Here is a 20,484-nt window from a genome sequence, read left to right as displayed (position 1 = left end):
TGAATTTAGGAACCTACCTCACAACATCTCGAGTGGAACAGCCAATATCTTTGTTTAGTTCTGTAAACGCAACTGTTCCATTGCGTACAAAAGGTGAGTTACTGAAAGCAACTCCTGGAAGATTTAGAGCACACTGATAAAATTGGTTGCATTCTACACTAAATCATATGGCAAGTAAAATAACATGGTTTACATATAGTAGTTTTCTGCAAAATTCAACTCTGCACTCTATTGAGCTAAATGCATTATTTTCTATTCTATGCATTTTGAGATATGGATGTGTACATAACTGCTCAGGATCAGCTGGAATTGTATAGATATTGCATGTCTTCAACTCGGAGCAATGGAATAGTGAAAGGCAAGCTGAATTCAGGAACCTACCTGATAACATTCAGAGTGGAACAGCCAATATCTTTGTTTAGTTCTGTAAACGCAACTGTTCCATTGCGTACAAAAGGTGAGTTACTTAAAGCAACTCCTAGAAAATTGGTAGCACACTGATAAAATTGGTTGCATACTACTCTAAAGCATATGTTAAGTAAAATAATAAGGTTAACATCAAGTTAGCACATAGTAGTATTCAGCAAAATTCAAATCTATACTCGATTGAGCTGAATGCATTACTTTGTATTTTGGTTAAGGATGTGTACATAACTACTCAGGATCAGCTGGAACTGTGTAGATATTGCATGTATACTACAGAGCAATTGAATACTCAAATGCAAGCTGAATTCAGGAACCTACCTCACAACATTTAGAGTGGAACAGCCAATATCTTTGTTTAGCTCTGTAAACGCTAATGTTCCATTGCGTACAAAAGGTGAGTTACTGAAAGCAACTCCTGGAAAATTTGTAGCACACTGATAAAATTGGTTGCATTCTACACTAAATCATATGGCAAGTAAAATAACATGGTTTACATATAGTAGTTTTCAGCAAAATTCAACTCTACACTCTATTGAGCTAAATGCATTATTTTCTATTCTATGCATTTTGAGATATGGATTTGTACATAACTGCTCAGGATCAGCTGGAATTGTATAGATATTGCATGTCTTCTACTCAGAGCAATGGAATAGTGAAAGGCAAGCTGAATTCAGGAACCTACCTGATAACATTCAGAGTGGAACAGCCAATATTAGTTCTGTAAACTAATATTCCATTGCGTACAAAATTCGAGTTTCTGAAAGCAACTCCTGGAAAATTTGTAGCACACTGATAAAATTGGTTGCATACTACTCTAAATCATATGGTAAGTAAAATAATAAACTTTACATCAAGTTAGCACATAGTAGTTTTCAGCAAAATTCAAATCTACACTCGTTGAGCTGAATGCATCACTTTCAGTACTATGCATTTTGAGATATGGATGTGTACATAACTACTCAGGCTCAGCTGGAATTGTATCGATATTGCATGTATACTACAGAGCAATAGAATACTCAAATGCAAGCTGAATTCAGGAACCTACCTCACAACATTTAGAGTGGAACAGCCAATATCTTTGTTTAGTTCTGTAAACGCTAATGTTCCATTGCGTACAAAAGGTGAGTTACTGAAAGCAACTCCTGGAAAATTTGTAGCACACTGATAAAATTGGTTGCATTCTACACTAAATCATATGGCAAGTAAAATAACATGGTTTACATATAGTAGTTTTCTGCAAAATTCAACTCTGCACTCTATTGAGCTAAATGCATTATTTTCTATTCTATGCATTTTGAGATATGGATGTGTACATAACTACTCAGGATCAGCTGGAACTGTGTAGATATTGCATGTCTTCTACTCAGAGCAACGGAATAGTGAATGGCAAGCTGAATTCAGGAACCTACCTCACAACATCTCGAGTGGAACAGCCAATATCTTTGTTTAGTTCTGTAAACGCAACTGTTCCATTGCGTACAAAAGGTGAGTTACTTAAAGCAACTCCTAGAAAATTGGTAGCACACCGATAAAATTGGTTGCATACTACTCTAAAGCATATGTTAAGTAAAATAATAAGGTTAACATCAAGTTAGCACATAGTAGTATTCAGCAAAATTCAAATCTATACTCGATTGAGCTGAATGCATTACTTTGTATTTTGGTTAAGGATGTGTACATAACTACTAAGGATCAGCTGGAACTGTGTAGATATTGCATGTATACTACAGAGCAATTGAATACTCAAATGCAAGCTGAATTCAGGAACCTACCTCACAACATTTAGAGTGGAACAGCCAATATCTTTGTTTAGTTCTGTAAACGCTAATGTTCCATTGCGTACAAAAAGTGAGTTACTGAAAGCAACTCCTGGAAAATTTGTAGCACACTGATAAAATTGGTTGCATACTACTGTAAATCATATGGTAAGTAAAATAATGTTTACATCAAGTTAGATAGTAGTTTTCATCAAATTTCAGCTGAATGCATTACTTTCTATTCTATGTATTTTTAGTTAAGGATATGCACATAAGTAAGGGTGAGCTGGAACTGTATAGATATTGCATGCAGACTTTCAGAGACATGGAATACTCAAATGCAAGCTGAATTCAGGAACCTCCCTCATAATATTTGGAGTGGAACAGCCAATATCTTTGTTTAGTTCTGTAAAGGCAAATGTTCCATTGTGTACAAAAGGTAATGAAACTGAAAGTCACCTCTCGATCATTGGTAGCACATCATAAAATTGGTTGCATGCTACTCGAATCCTCTGGTAAGTAAAATAATAAGGTTTACATCAAGTTAGCACATACTAGTTTTCAGCAAAATTCAAATCTACACTCGATTGAGCTGAATGCATCACTTTCTGTACTATGCATTTTGAGATATGGATGTGTACATAACTACTCAGGCTCAGCTGGAATTGTATCGATATTGCATGTATACTACAGAGCAATAGAATACTCAAATGCAAGCTGAATTCAGGAACCTACCTCACAACATTTAGAGTGGAACAGCCAATATCTTTGTTTAGTTCTGTAAACGCTAATGTTCCATTGCGTACAAAAGGTGAGTTACTGAAAGCAACTCCTGGAAAATTTGTAGCACACTGATAAAATTGGTTGCATACTACACTAAATCATATGGTAAGTAAAATAATGTTTACATCAAGTTAGCACATAGTAGTTTTCAGCAAAATTCAAATCTACACTCGATTGAGCTGAATGCATCACTTTCTGTACTATGCATTTTGAGATATGGATGTGTACATAACTACTCAGGGTGAGATGGAACTGTATAGATATTGCATGTCTTCTACTCGGAGCAATGGAATACTCAAATGCAAGCTGAATTTAGGAACCTACCTCACAACATCTAGAGTGGAACAGCCAATATCTTTAGTTCTGTAAACGCAACTGTTCCATTGCGTACAAAAGGTGAGTTACTTAAAGCAACTCCTAGAAAATTGGTAGCGCACTGATAAAATCGGTTGCATTCTACACTAAATCATACGGCAAGTAAAATAACATGGTTTACATATAGTAGTTTTCAGCAAAATTCAAATCTACACTCGTTGAGCTGAATGCATCACTTTCAGTACTATGCATTTTGAGATATGGATGTGTACATAACTACTCAGGCTCAGCTGGAATTGTATCAATATTGCATGTATACTACAGAGCAATAGAATACTCAAATGCAAGCTGAATTCAGGAACCTACCTCACAACATTTAGAGTGGAACAGCCAATATCTTTGTTTAGTTCTGTAAACGCTAATGTTCCATTGCGTACAAAAGGTGAGTTACTGAAAGCAACTCCTGGAAAATTTGTAGCACACTGATAAAATTGGTTGCATTCTACACTAAATCATACGGCAAGTAAAATAACATGGTTTACATATAGTAGTTTTCTGCAAAATTCAACTCTGCACTCTATTGAGCAAAATGCATTATTTTCTATTCTATGCATTTTGAGATATGGATGTGTACATAACTACTCAGGATCAGCTGGAACTGTGTAGATATTGCATGTCTTCTACTCAGAGCAACGGAATAGTGAATGGCAAGCTGAATTCAGGAACCTACCTCACAACATCTCGAGTGGAACAGCCAATATCTTTGTTTAGTTCTGTAAATGCAACTGTTCCATTGCGTACAAAAGGTGAGTTACTTAAAGCAACTCCTAGAAAATTGGTAGCACCCTGATAAAATTGGTTGCATACTACTCTAAAGCATATGTTAAGTAAAATAATAAGGTTAACATCAAGTTAGCACATAGTAGTATTCCGCAAAATTCAAATCTATACTCGATTGAGCTGAATGCATTACTTTGTATTTTGGTTAAGGATGTGTACATAACTACTCAGGATCAGCTGGAACTGTGTAGATATTGCATGTATACTACAGAGCAATTGAATACTCAAATGCAAGCTGAATTCAGGAACCTACCTCACAACATTTAGAGTGGAACAGCCAATATCTTTGTTTAGCTCTGTAAACGCTAATGTTCCATTGCGTACAAAAGGTGAGTTACTGAAAGCAACTCCTGGAAAATTTGTAGCACACTGATAAAATTGGTTGCATTCTACACTAAATCATATGGCAAGTAAAATAACATGGTTTACATATAGTAGTTTTCTGCAAAATTCAACTCTGCACTCTATTGAGCTAAATGCATTATTTTCTATTCTATGCATTTTGAGATATGGATGTGTACATAACTACACAGGATCAGCTGGAACTGTGTAGATATTGCATGTCTTCTACTCAGAGCAACGGAATAGTGAATGGCAAGCTGAATTCAGGAACCTACCTCACAACATCTCGAGTGGAACAGCCAATATCTTTGTTTAGTTCTGTAAACGCAACTGTTCCATTGCGTACAAAAGGTGAGTTACTTAAAGCAACTCCTAGAAAATTGGTAGCACACTGATAAAATTGGTTGCATACTACTCTAAAGCATATGTTAAGTAAAATAATAAGGTTAACATCAAGTTAGCACATAGTAGTATTCAGCAAAATTCAAATCTATACTCGATTGAGCTGAATGCATTACTTTGTATTTTGGTTAAGGATGTGTACATAACTACTAAGGATCAGCTGGAACTGTGTAGATATTGCATGTATACTACAGAGCAATTGAATACTCAAATGCAAGCTGAATTCAGGAACCTACCTCACAACATTTAGAGTGGAACAGCCAATATCTTTGTTTAGTTCTGTAAACGCTAATGTTCCATTGCGTACAAAAGGTGAGTTACTGAAAGCAACTCCTGGAAAATTTGTAGCACACTGATAAAATTGGTTGCATACTACACTAAATCATATGGTAAGTAAAATAATGTTTACATCAAGTTAGCACATAGTAGTTTTCAGCAAAATTCAAATCTACACTCGATTGAGCTGAATGCATCACTTTCTGTACTATGCATTTTGAGATATGGATGTGTACATAACTACTCAGGGTGAGATGGAACTGTATAGATATTGCATGTCTTCTACTCGGAGCAATGGAATACTCAAATGCAAGCTGAATTTAGGAACCTACCTCACAACATCTAGAGTGGAACAGCCAATATCTTTAGTTCTGTAAACGCAACTGTTCCATTGCGTACAAAAGGTGAGTTACTTAAAGCAACTCCTAGAAAATTGGTAGCACACTGATAAAATTGGTTGCATACTACTCTAAAGCATATGTTAAGTAAAATAATAAGGTTAACATCAAGTTAGCACATAGTAGTATTCAGCAAAATTCAAATCTATACTCGATTGAGCTGAATGCATTACTTTGTATTTTGGTTAAGGATGTGTACATAACTACTAAGGATCAGCTGGAACTGTGTAGATATTGCATGTATACTACAGAGCAATTGAATACTCAAATGCAAGCTGAATTCAGGAACCTACCTCACAACATTTAGAGTGGAACAGCCAATATCTTTGTTTAGTTCTGTAAACGCTAATGTTCCATTGCGTACAAAAAGTGAGTTACTGAAAGCAACTCCTGGAAAATTTGTAGCACACTGATAAAATTGGTTGCATACTACTGTAAATCATATGGTAAGTAAAATAATGTTTACATCAAGTTAGATAGTAGTTTTCATCAAATTTCAGCTGAATGCATTACTTTCTATTCTATGTATTTTTAGTTAAGGATATGCACATAAGTAAGGGTGAGCTGGAACTGTATAGATATTGCATGCAGACTTTCAGAGACATGGAATACTCAAATGCAAGCTGAATTCAGGAACCTCCCTCATAATATTTGGAGTGGAACAGCCAATATCTTTGTTTAGTTCTGTAAAGGCAAATGTTCCATTGTGTACAAAAGGTAATGAAACTGAAAGTCACCTCTCGATCATTGGTAGCACATCATAAAATTGGTTGCATGCTACTCGAATCCTCTGGTAAGTAAAATAATAAGGTTTACATCAAGTTAGCACATACTAGTTTTCAGCAAAATTCAAATCTACACTCGATTGAGCTGAATGCATCACTTTCTGTACTATGCATTTTGAGATATGGATGTGTACATAACTACTCAGGCTCAGCTGGAATTGTATCGATATTGCATGTATACTACAGAGCAATAGAATACTCAAATGCAAGCTGAATTCAGGAACCTACCTCACAACATTTAGAGTGGAACAGCCAATATCTTTGTTTAGTTCTGTAAACGCTAATGTTCCATTGCGTACAAAAGGTGAGTTACTGAAAGCAACTCCTGGAAAATTTGTAGCACACTGATAAAATTGGTTGCATACTACACTAAATCATATGGTAAGTAAAATAATGTTTACATCAAGTTAGCACATAGTAGTTTTCAGCAAAATTCAAATCTACACTCGATTGAGCTGAATGCATCACTTTCTGTACTATGCATTTTGAGATATGGATGTGTACATAACTACTCAGGGTGAGATGGAACTGTATAGATATTGCATGTCTTCTACTCGGAGCAATGGAATACTCAAATGCAAGCTGAATTTAGGAACCTACCTCACAACATCTCGAGTGGAACAGCCAATATCTTTGTTTAGTTCTGTAAACGCAACTGTTCCATTGCGTACAAAAGGTGAGTTACTGAAAGCAACTCCTGGAAAATTTATAGCACACTGATAAAATTGGTTGCATTCTACACTAAATCATATGGCAAGTAAAATAACATGGTTTACATATAGTAGTTTTCTGCAAAATTCAACTCTGCACTCTATTGAGCTAAATGCATTATTTTCTATTCTATGCATTTTGAGATATGGATGTGTACATAACTGCTCAGGATCAGCTGGAATTGTATAGATATTGCATGTCTTCAACTCGGAGCAATGGAATAGTGAAAGGCAAGCTGAATTCAGGAACCTACCTGATAACATTCAGAGTGGAACAGCCAATATCTTTGTTTAGTTCTGTAAACGCAACTGTTCCATTGCGTACAAAAGGTGAGTTACTTAAAGCAACTCCTAGAAAATTGGTAGCACACTGATAAAATTGGTTGCATACTACTCTAAAGCATATGTTAAGTAAAATAATAAGGTTAACATCAAGTTAGCACATAGTAGTATTCAGCAAAATTCAACTCTACACTCTATTGAGCTAAATGCATTATTTTCTATTCTATGCATTTTGAGATATGGATTTGTACATAACTGCTCAGGATCAGCTGGAATTGTATAGATATTGCATGTCTTCTACTCAGAGCAATGGAATAGTGAAAGGCAAGCTGAATTCAGGAACCTACCTGATAACATTCAGAGTGGAACAGCCAATATTAGTTCTGTAAACTAATATTCCATTGCGTACAAAATTCGAGTTTCTGAAAGCAACTCCTGGAAAATTTGTAGCACACTGATAAAATTGGTTGCATACTACTCTAAATCATATGGTAAGTAAAATAATAAACTTTACATCAAGTTAGCACATAGTAGTTTTCAGCAAAATTCAAATCTACACTCGTTGAGCTGAATGCATCACTTTCAGTACTATGCATTTTGAGATATGGATGTGTACATAACTACTCAGGCTCAGCTGGAATTGTATCGATATTGCATGTATACTACAGAGCAATAGAATACTCAAATGCAAGCTGAATTCAGGAACCTACCTCACAACATTTAGAGTGGAACAGCCAATATCTTTGTTTAGTTCTGTAAACGCTAATGTTCCATTGCGTACAAAAGGTGAGTTACTGAAAGCAACTCCTGGAAAATTTGTAGCACACTGATAAAATTGGTTGCATTCTACACTAAATCATATGGCAAGTAAAATAACATGGTTTACATATAGTAGTTTTCTGCAAAATTCAACTCTGCACTCTATTGAGCTAAATGCATTATTTTCTATTCTATGCATTTTGAGATATGGATGTGTACATAACTACTCAGGATCAGCTGGAACTGTGTAGATATTGCATGTCTTCTACTCAGAGCAACGGAATAGTGAATGGCAAGCTGAATTCAGGAACCTACCTCACAACATCTCGAGTGGAACAGCCAATATCTTTGTTTAGTTCTGTAAACGCAACTGTTCCATTGCGTACAAAAGGTGAGTTACTTAAAGCAACTCCTAGAAAATTGGTAGCACACCGATAAAATTGGTTGCATACTACTCTAAAGCATATGTTAAGTAAAATAATAAGGTTAACATCAAGTTAGCACATAGTAGTATTCAGCAAAATTCAAATCTATACTCGATTGAGCTGAATGCATTACTTTGTATTTTGGTTAAGGATGTGTACATAACTACTAAGGATCAGCTGGAACTGTGTAGATATTGCATGTATACTACAGAGCAATTGAATACTCAAATGCAAGCTGAATTCAGGAACCTACCTCACAACATTTAGAGTGGAACAGCCAATATCTTTGTTTAGTTCTGTAAACGCTAATGTTCCATTGCGTACAAAAAGTGAGTTACTGAAAGCAACTCCTGGAAAATTTGTAGCACACTGATAAAATTGGTTGCATACTACTGTAAATCATATGGTAAGTAAAATAATGTTTACATCAAGTTAGATAGTAGTTTTCATCAAATTTCAGCTGAATGCATTACTTTCTATTCTATGTATTTTTAGTTAAGGATATGCACATAAGTAAGGGTGAGCTGGAACTGTATAGATATTGCATGCAGACTTTCAGAGACATGGAATACTCAAATGCAAGCTGAATTCAGGAACCTCCCTCATAATATTTGGAGTGGAACAGCCAATATCTTTGTTTAGTTCTGTAAAGGCAAATGTTCCATTGTGTACAAAAGGTAATGAAACTGAAAGTCACCTCTCGATCATTGGTAGCACATCATAAAATTGGTTGCATGCTACTCGAATCCTCTGGTAAGTAAAATAATAAGGTTTACATCAAGTTAGCACATACTAGTTTTCAGCAAAATTCAAATCTACACTCGATTGAGCTGAATGCATCACTTTCTGTACTATGCATTTTGAGATATGGATGTGTACATAACTACTCAGGCTCAGCTGGAATTGTATCGATATTGCATGTATACTACAGAGCAATAGAATACTCAAATGCAAGCTGAATTCAGGAACCTACCTCACAACATTTAGAGTGGAACAGCCAATATCTTTGTTTAGTTCTGTAAACGCTAATGTTCCATTGCGTACAAAAGGTGAGTTACTGAAAGCAACTCCTGGAAAATTTGTAGCACACTGATAAAATTGGTTGCATACTACACTAAATCATATGGTAAGTAAAATAATGTTTACATCAAGTTAGCACATAGTAGTTTTCAGCAAAATTCAAATCTACACTCGATTGAGCTGAATGCATCACTTTCTGTACTATGCATTTTGAGATATGGATGTGTACATAACTACTCAGGGTGAGATGGAACTGTATAGATATTGCATGTCTTCTACTCGGAGCAATGGAATACTCAAATGCAAGCTGAATTTAGGAACCTACCTCACAACATCTAGAGTGGAACAGCCAATATCTTTAGTTCTGTAAACGCAACTGTTCCATTGCGTACAAAAGGTGAGTTACTTAAAGCAACTCCTAGAAAATTGGTAGCGCACTGATAAAATCGGTTGCATTCTACACTAAATCATATGGCAAGTAAAATAACATGGTTTACATATAGTAGTTTTCAGCAAAATTCAAATCTACACTCGTTGAGCTGAATGCATCACTTTCTGTACTATGCATTTTGAGATATGGATGTGTACATAACTACTCAGGCTCAGCTGGAATTGTATCAATATTGCATGTATACTACAGAGCAATAGAATACTCAAATGCAAGCTGAATTCAGGAACCTACCTCACAACATTTAGAGTGGAACAGCCAATATCTTTGTTTAGTTCTGTAAACGCTAATGTTCCATTGCGTACAAAAAGTGAGTTACTGAAAGCAACTCCTGGAAAATTTGTAGCACACTGATAAAATTGGTTGCATACTACTGTAAATCATATGGTAAGTAAAATAATGTTTACATCAAGTTAGATAGTAGTTTTCATCAAATTTCAGCTGAATACATTACTTTCTATTCTATGTATTTTTAGTTAAGGATATGCACATAAGTAAGGGTGAGCTGGAACTGTATAGATATTGCATGCAGACTTTCAGAGACATGGAATACTCAAATGCAAGCTGAATTCAGGAACCTCCCTCATAATATTTGGAGTGGAACAGCCAATATCTTTGTTTAGTTCTGTAAAGGCAAATGTTCCATTGTGTACAAAAGGTAATGAAACTGAAAGTCACCTCTCGATCATTGGTAGCACATCATAAAATTGGTTGCATGCTACTCGAATCCTCTGGTAAGTAAAATAATAAGGTTTACATCAAGTTAGCACATACTAGTTTTCAGCAAAATTCAAATCTACACTCGATTGAGCTGAATGCATCACTTTCTGTACTATGCATTTTGAGATATGGATGTGTACATAACTACTCAGGCTCAGCTGGAATTGTATCGATATTGCATGTATACTACAGAGCAATAGAATACTCAAATGCAAGCTGAATTCAGGAACCTACCTCACAACATTTAGAGTGGAACAGCCAATATCTTTGTTTAGTTCTGTAAACGCTAATGTTCCATTGCGTACAAAAGGTGAGTTACTGAAAGCAACTCCTGGAAAATTTGTAGCACACTGATAAAATTGGTTGCATACTACACTAAATCATATGGTAAGTAAAATAATGTTTACATCAAGTTAGCACATAGTAGTTTTCAGCAAAATTCAAATCTACACTCGATTGAGCTGAATGCATCACTTTCTGTACTATGCATTTTGAGATATGGATGTGTACATAACTACTCAGGGTGAGATGGAACTGTATAGATATTGCATGTCTTCTACTCGGAGCAATGGAATACTCAAATGCAAGCTGAATTTAGGAACCTACCTCACAACATCTCGAGTGGAACAGCCAATATCTTTGTTTAGTTCTGTAAACGCAACTGTTCCATTGCGTACAAAAGGTGAGTTACTGAAAGCAACTCCTGGAAAATTTATAGCACACTGATAAAATTGGTTGCATTCTACACTAAATCATATGGCAAGTAAAATAACATGGTTTACATATAGTAGTTTTCTGCAAAATTCAACTCTGCACTCTATTGAGCTAAATGCATTATTTTCTATTCTATGCATTTTGAGATATGGATGTGTACATAACTGCTCAGGATCAGCTGGAATTGTATAGATATTGCATGTCTTCAACTCGGAGCAATGGAATAGTGAAAGGCAAGCTGAATTCAGGAACCTACCTGATAACATTCAGAGTGGAACAGCCAATATCTTTGTTTAGTTCTGTAAACGCAACTGTTCCATTGCGTACAAAAGGTGAGTTACTTAAAGCAACTCCTAGAAAATTGGTAGCACACTGATAAAATTGGTTGCATACTACTCTAAAGCATATGTTAAGTAAAATAATAAGGTTAACATCAAGTTAGCACATAGTAGTATTCAGCAAAATTCAACTCTACACTCTATTGAGCTAAATGCATTATTTTCTATTCTATGCATTTTGAGATATGGATTTGTACATAACTGCTCAGGATCAGCTGGAATTGTATAGATATTGCATGTCTTCTACTCAGAGCAATGGAATAGTGAAAGGCAAGCTGAATTCAGGAACCTACCTGATAACATTCAGAGTGGAACAGCCAATATTAGTTCTGTAAACTAATATTCCATTGCGTACAAAATTCGAGTTTCTGAAAGCAACTCCTGGAAAATTTGTAGCACACTGATAAAATTGGTTGCATACTACTCTAAATCATATGGTAAGTAAAATAATAAACTTTACATCAAGTTAGCACATAGTAGTTTTCAGCAAAATTCAAATCTACACTCGTTGAGCTGAATGCATCACTTTCAGTACTATGCATTTTGAGATATGGATGTGTACATAACTACTCAGGCTCAGCTGGAATTGTATCGATATTGCATGTATACTACAGAGCAATAGAATACTCAAATGCAAGCTGAATTCAGGAACCTACCTCACAACATTTAGAGTGGAACAGCCAATATCTTTGTTTAGTTCTGTAAACGCTAATGTTCCATTGCGTACAAAAGGTGAGTTACTGAAAGCAACTCCTGGAAAATTTGTAGCACACTGATAAAATTGGTTGCATTCTACACTAAATCATATGGCAAGTAAAATAACATGGTTTACATATAGTAGTTTTCTGCAAAATTCAACTCTGCACTCTATTGAGCTAAATGCATTATTTTCTATTCTATGCATTTTGAGATATGGATGTGTACATAACTACTCAGGATCAGCTGGAACTGTGTAGATATTGCATGTCTTCTACTCAGAGCAACGGAATAGTGAATGGCAAGCTGAATTCAGGAACCTACCTCACAACATCTCGAGTGGAACAGCCAATATCTTTGTTTAGTTCTGTAAACGCAACTGTTCCATTGCGTACAAAAGGTGAGTTACTTAAAGCAACTCCTAGAAAATTGGTAGCACACCGATAAAATTGGTTGCATACTACTCTAAAGCATATGTTAAGTAAAATAATAAGGTTAACATCAAGTTAGCACATAGTAGTATTCAGCAAAATTCAAATCTATACTCGATTGAGCTGAATGCATTACTTTGTATTTTGGTTAAGGATGTGTACATAACTACTAAGGATCAGCTGGAACTGTGTAGATATTGCATGTATACTACAGAGCAATTGAATACTCAAATGCAAGCTGAATTCAGGAACCTACCTCACAACATTTAGAGTGGAACAGCCAATATCTTTGTTTAGTTCTGTAAACGCTAATGTTCCATTGCGTACAAAAAGTGAGTTACTGAAAGCAACTCCTGGAAAATTTGTAGCACACTGATAAAATTGGTTGCATACTACTGTAAATCATATGGTAAGTAAAATAATGTTTACATCAAGTTAGATAGTAGTTTTCATCAAATTTCAGCTGAATGCATTACTTTCTATTCTATGTATTTTTAGTTAAGGATATGCACATAAGTAAGGGTGAGCTGGAACTGTATAGATATTGCATGCAGACTTTCAGAGACATGGAATACTCAAATGCAAGCTGAATTCAGGAACCTCCCTCATAATATTTGGAGTGGAACAGCCAATATCTTTGTTTAGTTCTGTAAAGGCAAATGTTCCATTGTGTACAAAAGGTAATGAAACTGAAAGTCACCTCTCGATCATTGGTAGCACATCATAAAATTGGTTGCATGCTACTCGAATCCTCTGGTAAGTAAAATAATAAGGTTTACATCAAGTTAGCACATACTAGTTTTCAGCAAAATTCAAATCTACACTCGATTGAGCTGAATGCATCACTTTCTGTACTATGCATTTTGAGATATGGATGTGTACATAACTACTCAGGCTCAGCTGGAATTGTATCGATATTGCATGTATACTACAGAGCAATAGAATACTCAAATGCAAGCTGAATTCAGGAACCTACCTCACAACATTTAGAGTGGAACAGCCAATATCTTTGTTTAGTTCTGTAAACGCTAATGTTCCATTGCGTACAAAAGGTGAGTTACTGAAAGCAACTCCTGGAAAATTTGTAGCACACTGATAAAATTGGTTGCATACTACACTAAATCATATGGTAAGTAAAATAATGTTTACATCAAGTTAGCACATAGTAGTTTTCAGCAAAATTCAAATCTACACTCGATTGAGCTGAATGCATCACTTTCTGTACTATGCATTTTGAGATATGGATGTGTACATAACTACTCAGGGTGAGATGGAACTGTATAGATATTGCATGTCTTCTACTCGGAGCAATGGAATACTCAAATGCAAGCTGAATTTAGGAACCTACCTCACAACATCTAGAGTGGAACAGCCAATATCTTTAGTTCTGTAAACGCAACTGTTCCATTGCGTACAAAAGGTGAGTTACTTAAAGCAACTCCTAGAAAATTGGTAGCGCACTGATAAAATCGGTTGCATTCTACACTAAATCATATGGCAAGTAAAATAACATGGTTTACATATAGTAGTTTTCAGCAAAATTCAAATCTACACTCGTTGAGCTGAATGCATCACTTTCTGTACTATGCATTTTGAGATATGGATGTGTACATAACTACTCAGGCTCAGCTGGAATTGTATCAATATTGCATGTATACTACAGAGCAATAGAATACTCAAATGCAAGCTGAATTCAGGAACCTACCTCACAACATTTAGAGTGGAACAGCCAATATCTTTGTTTAGTTCTGTAAACGCTAATGTTCCATTGCGTACAAAAAGTGAGTTACTGAAAGCAACTCCTGGAAAATTTGTAGCACACTGATAAAATTGGTTGCATACTACTGTAAATCATATGGTAAGTAAAATAATGTTTACATCAAGTTAGATAGTAGTTTTCATCAAATTTCAGCTGAATACATTACTTTCTATTCTATGTATTTTTAGTTAAGGATATGCACATAAGTAAGGGTGAGCTGGAACTGTATAGATATTGCATGCAGACTTTCAGAGACATGGAATACTCAAATGCAAGCTGAATTCAGGAACCTCCCTCATAATATTTGGAGTGGAACAGCCAATATCTTTGTTTAGTTCTGTAAAGGCAAATGTTCCATTGTGTACAAAAGGTAATGAAACTGAAAGTCACCTCTCGATCATTGGTAGCACATCATAAAATTGGTTGCATGCTACTCGAATCCTCTGGTAAGTAAAATAATAAGGTTTACATCAAGTTAGCACATACTAGTTTTCAGCAAAATTCAAATCTACACTCGATTGAGCTGAATGCATCACTTTCTGTACTATGCATTTTGAGATATGGATGTGTACATAACTACTCAGGCTCAGCTGGAATTGTATCGATATTGCATGTATACTACAGAGCAATAGAATACTCAAATGCAAGCTGAATTCAGGAACCTACCTCACAACATTTAGAGTGGAACAGCCAATATCTTTGTTTAGTTCTGTAAACGCTAATGTTCCATTGCGTACAAAAGGTGAGTTACTGAAAGCAACTCCTGGAAAATTTGTAGCACACTGATAAAATTGGTTGCATACTACACTAAATCATATGGTAAGTAAAATAATGTTTACATCAAGTTAGCACATAGTAGTTTTCAGCAAAATTCAAATCTACACTCGATTGAGCTGAATGCATCACTTTCTGTACTATGCATTTTGAGATATGGATGTGTACATAACTACTCAGGGTGAGATGGAACTGTATAGATATTGCATGTCTTCTACTCGGAGCAATGGAATACTCAAATGCAAGCTGAATTCAGGAACCTCCCTCATAATATTTGGAGTGGAACAGCCAATATCTTTGTTTAGTTCTGTAAACGCAACTGTTCCATTGCGTACAAAAGGTGAGTTACTGAAAGCAACTCCTGGAAAATTTATAGCACACTGATAAAATTGGTTGCATTCTACACTAAATCATATGGCAAGTAAAATAACATGGTTTACATATAGTAGTTTTCTGCAAAATTCAACTCTGCACTCTATTGAGCTAAATGCATTATTTTCTATTCTATGCATTTTGAGATATGGATGTGTACATAACTGCTCAGGATCAGCTGGAATTGTATAGATATTGCATGTCTTCAACTCGGAGCAATGGAATAGTGAAAGGCAAGCTGAATTCAGGAACCTACCTGATAACATTCAGAGTGGAACAGCCAATATCTTTGTTTAGTTCTGTAAACGCAACTGTTCCATTGCGTACAAAAGGTGAGTTACTTAAAGCAACTCCTAGAAAATTGGTAGCACACTGATAAAATTGGTTGCATACTACTCTAAAGCATATGTTAAGTAAAATAATAAGGTTAACATCAAGTTAGCACATAGTAGTATTCAGCAAAATTCAAATCTATACTCGATTGAGCTGAATGCATTACTTTGTATTTTGGTTAAGGATGTGTACATAACTACTCAGGATCAGCTGGAACTGTGTAGATATTGCATGTATACTACAGAGCAATTGAATACTCAAATGCAAGCTGAATTCAGGAACCTACCTCACAACATTTAGAGTGGAACAGCCAATATCTTTGTTTAGCTCTGTAAACGCTAATGTTCCATTGCGTACAAAAGGTGAGTTACTGACATCAACTCCTGGAAAATTTGTAGCACACTGATAAAATTGGTTGCATTCTACACTAAATCATATGGCAAGTAAAATAACATGGTTTACATATAGTAGTTTTCAGCAAAATTCAACTCTACACTCTATTGAGCTAAATGCATTATTTTCTATTCTATGCATTTTGAGATATGGATTTGTACATAACTGCTCAGGATCAGCTGGAATTGTATAGATATTGCATGTCTTCTACTCAGAGCAATGGAATAGTGAAAGGCAAGCTGAATTCAGGAACCTACCTGATAACATTCAGAGTGGAACAGCCAATATTAGTTCTGTAAACTAATATTCCATTGCGTACAAAATTCGAGTTTCTGAAAGCAACTCCTGGAAAATTTGTAGCACACTGATAAAATTGGTTGCATACTACTCTAAATCATATGGTAAGTAAAATAATAAACTTTACATCAAGTTAGCACATAGTAGTTTTCAGCAAAATTCAAATCTACACTCGTTGAGCTGAATGCATCACTTTCAGTACTATGCATTTTGAGATATGGATGTGTACATAACTACTCAGGCTCAGCTGGAATTGTATCGATATTGCATGTATACTACAGAGCAATAGAATACTCAAATGCAAGCTGAATTCAGGAACCTACCTCACAACATTTAGAGTGGAACAGCCAATATCTTTGTTTAGTTCTGTAAACGCTAATGTTCCATTGCGTACAAAAGGTGAGTTACTGAAAGCAACTCCTGGAAAATTTGTAGCACACTGATAAAATTGGTTGCATTCTACACTAAATCATATGGCAAGTAAAATAACATGGTTTACATATAGTAGTTTTCTGCAAAATTCAACTCTGCACTCTATTGAGCTAAATGCATTATTTTCTATTCTATGCATTTTGAGATATGGATGTGTACATAACTACTCAGGATCAGCTGGAACTGTGTAGATATTGCATGTCTTCTACTCAGAGCAACGGAATAGTGAATGGCAAGCTGAATTCAGGAACCTACCTCACAACATCTCGAGTGGAACAGCCAATATCTTTGTTTAGTTCTGTAAACGCAACTGTTCCATTGCGTACAAAAGGTGAGTTACTTAAAGCAACTCCTAGAAAATTGGTAGCACACTGATAAAATTGGTTGCATACTACTCTAAAGCATATGTTAAGTAAAATAATAAGGTTAACATCAAGTTAGCACATAGTAGTATTCAGCAAAATTCAAATCTATACTCGATTGAGCTGAATGCATTACTTTGTATTTTGGTTAAGGATGTGTACATAACTACTAAGGATCAGCTGGAACTGTGTAGATATTGCATGTATACTACAGAGCAATTGAATACTCAAATGCAAGCTGAATTCAGGAACCTACCTCACAACATTTAGAGTGGAACAGCCAATATCTTTGTTTAGTTCTGTAAACGCTAATGTTCCATTGCGTACAAAAAGTGAGTTACTGAAAGCAACTCCTGGAAAATTTGTAGCACACTGATAAAATTGGTTGCATACTACTGTAAATCATATGGTAAGTAAAATAATGTTTACATCAAGTTAGATAGTAGTTTTCATCAAATTTCAGCTGAATGCATTACTTTCTATTCTATGTATTTTTAGTTAAGGATATGCACATAAGTAAGGGTGAGCTGGAACTGTATAGATATTGCATGCAGACTTTCAGAGACATGGAATACTCAAATGCAAGCTGAATTCAGGAACCTCCCTCATAATATTTGGAGTGGAACAGCCAATATCTTTGTTTAGTTCTGTAAAGGCAAATGTTCCATTGTGTACAAAAGGTAATGAAACTGAAAGTCACCTCTCGATCATTGGTAGCACATCATAAAATTGGTTGCATGCTACTCGAATCCTCTGGTAAGTAAAATAATAAGGTTTACATCAAGTTAGCACATACTAGTTTTCAGCAAAATTCAAATCTACACTCGATTGAGCTGAATGCATCACTTTCTGTACTATGCATTTTGAGATATGGATGTGTACATAACTACTCAGGCTCAGCTGGAATTGTATCGATATTGCATGTATACTACAGAGCAATAGAATACTCAAATGCAAGCTGAATTCAGGAACCTACCTCACAACATCTCGAGTGGAACAGCCAATATCTTTGTTTAGTTCTGTAAACGCAACTGTTCCATTGCGTACAAAAGGTGAGTTACTAAAAGCAACTCCTAGAAAATTGGTAGCACACTGATAAAATTGGTTGCATACTACTCTAAAGCATATGTTAAGTAAAATAATAAGGTTAACATCAAGTTAGCACATAGTAGTATTCAGCAAAATTCAAATCTATACTCGATTGAGCTGAATGCATTACTTTGTATTTTGGTTAAGGATGTGTACATAACTACTAAGGATCAGCTGGAACTGTGTAGATATTGCATGTATACTACAGAGCAATTGAATACTCAAATGCAAGCTGAATTCAGGAACCTACCTCACAACATTTAGAGTGGAACAGCCAATATCTTTGTTTAGTTCTGTAAACGCTAATGTTCCATTGCGTACAAAAAGTGAGTTACTGAAAGCAACTCCTGGAAAATTTGTAGCACACTGATAAAATTGGTTGCATACTACTGTAAATCATATGGTAAGTAAAATAATGTTTACATCAAGTTAGATAGTAGTTTTCATCAAATTTCAGCTGAATGCATTACTTTCTATTCTATGTATTTTTAGTTAAGGATATGCACATAAGTAAGGGTGAGCTGGAACTGTATAGATATTGCATGCAGACTTTCAGAGACATGGAATACTCAAATGCAAGCTGAATTCAGGAACCTCCCTCATAATATTTGGAGTGGAACAGCCAATATCTTTGTTTAGTTCTGTAAAGGCAAATGTTCCATTGTGTACAAAAGGTAATGAAACTGAAAGTCACCTCTCGATCATTGGTAGCACATCATAAAATTGGTTGCATGCTACTCGAATCCTCTGGTAAGTAAAATAATAAGGTTTACATCAAGTTAGCACATACTAGTTTTCAGCAAAATTCAAATCTACACTCGATTGAGCTGAATGCATCACTTTCTGTACTATGCATTTTGAGATATGGATGTGTACATAACTACTCAGGCTCAGCTGGAATTGTATCGATATTGCATGTATACTACAGAGCAATAGAATACTCAAATGCAAGCTGAATTCAGGAACCTACCTCACAACATTTAGAGTGGAACAGCCAATATCTTTGTTTAGTTCTGTAAACGCTAATGTTCCATTGCGTACAAAAGGTGAGTTACTGAAAGCAACTCCTGGAAAATTTGTAGCACACTGATAAAATTGGTTGCATTCTACACTAAATCATATGGCAAGTAAAATAACATGGTTTACATATAGTAGTTTTCTGCAAAATTCAACTCTGCACTCTATTGAGCTAAATGCATTATTTTCTATTCTATGCATTTTGAGATATGGATGTGTACATAACTACTCAGGATCAGCTGGAACTGTGTAGATATTGCATGTCTTCTACTCAGAGCAACGGAATAGTGAATGGCAAGCTGAATTCAGGAACCTACCTCACAACATCTCGAGTGGAACAGCCAATATCTTTGTTTAGTTCTGTAAACGCAACTGTTCCATTGCGTACAAAAGGTGAGTTACTTAAAGCAACTCCTAGAAAATTGGTAGCACACTGATAAAATTGGTTGCATACTACTCTAAAGCATATGTTAAGTAAAATAATAAGGTTAACATCAAGTTAGCACATAGTAGTATTCAGCAAAATTCAAATCTATACTCGATTGAGCTGAATGCATTACTTTGTATTTTGGTTAAGGATGTGTACATAACTACTAAGGATCAGCTGGAACTGTGTAGATATTGCATGTATACTACAGAGCAATTGAATACTCAAATGCAAGCTGAATTCAGGAACCTACCTCACAACATTTAGAGTGGAACAGCCAATATCTTTGTTTAGTTCTGTAAACGCTAATGTTCCATTGCGTACAAAAAGTGAGTTACTGAAAGCAACTCCTGGAAAATTTG

Source organism: Hemitrygon akajei, chromosome 25 (assembly GCF_048418815.1).
Source record: "Hemitrygon akajei chromosome 25, sHemAka1.3, whole genome shotgun sequence".
Taxonomy (NCBI): domain Eukaryota; kingdom Metazoa; phylum Chordata; class Chondrichthyes; order Myliobatiformes; family Dasyatidae; genus Hemitrygon; species Hemitrygon akajei.
This window is presented reverse-complemented; position numbering follows the sequence as displayed.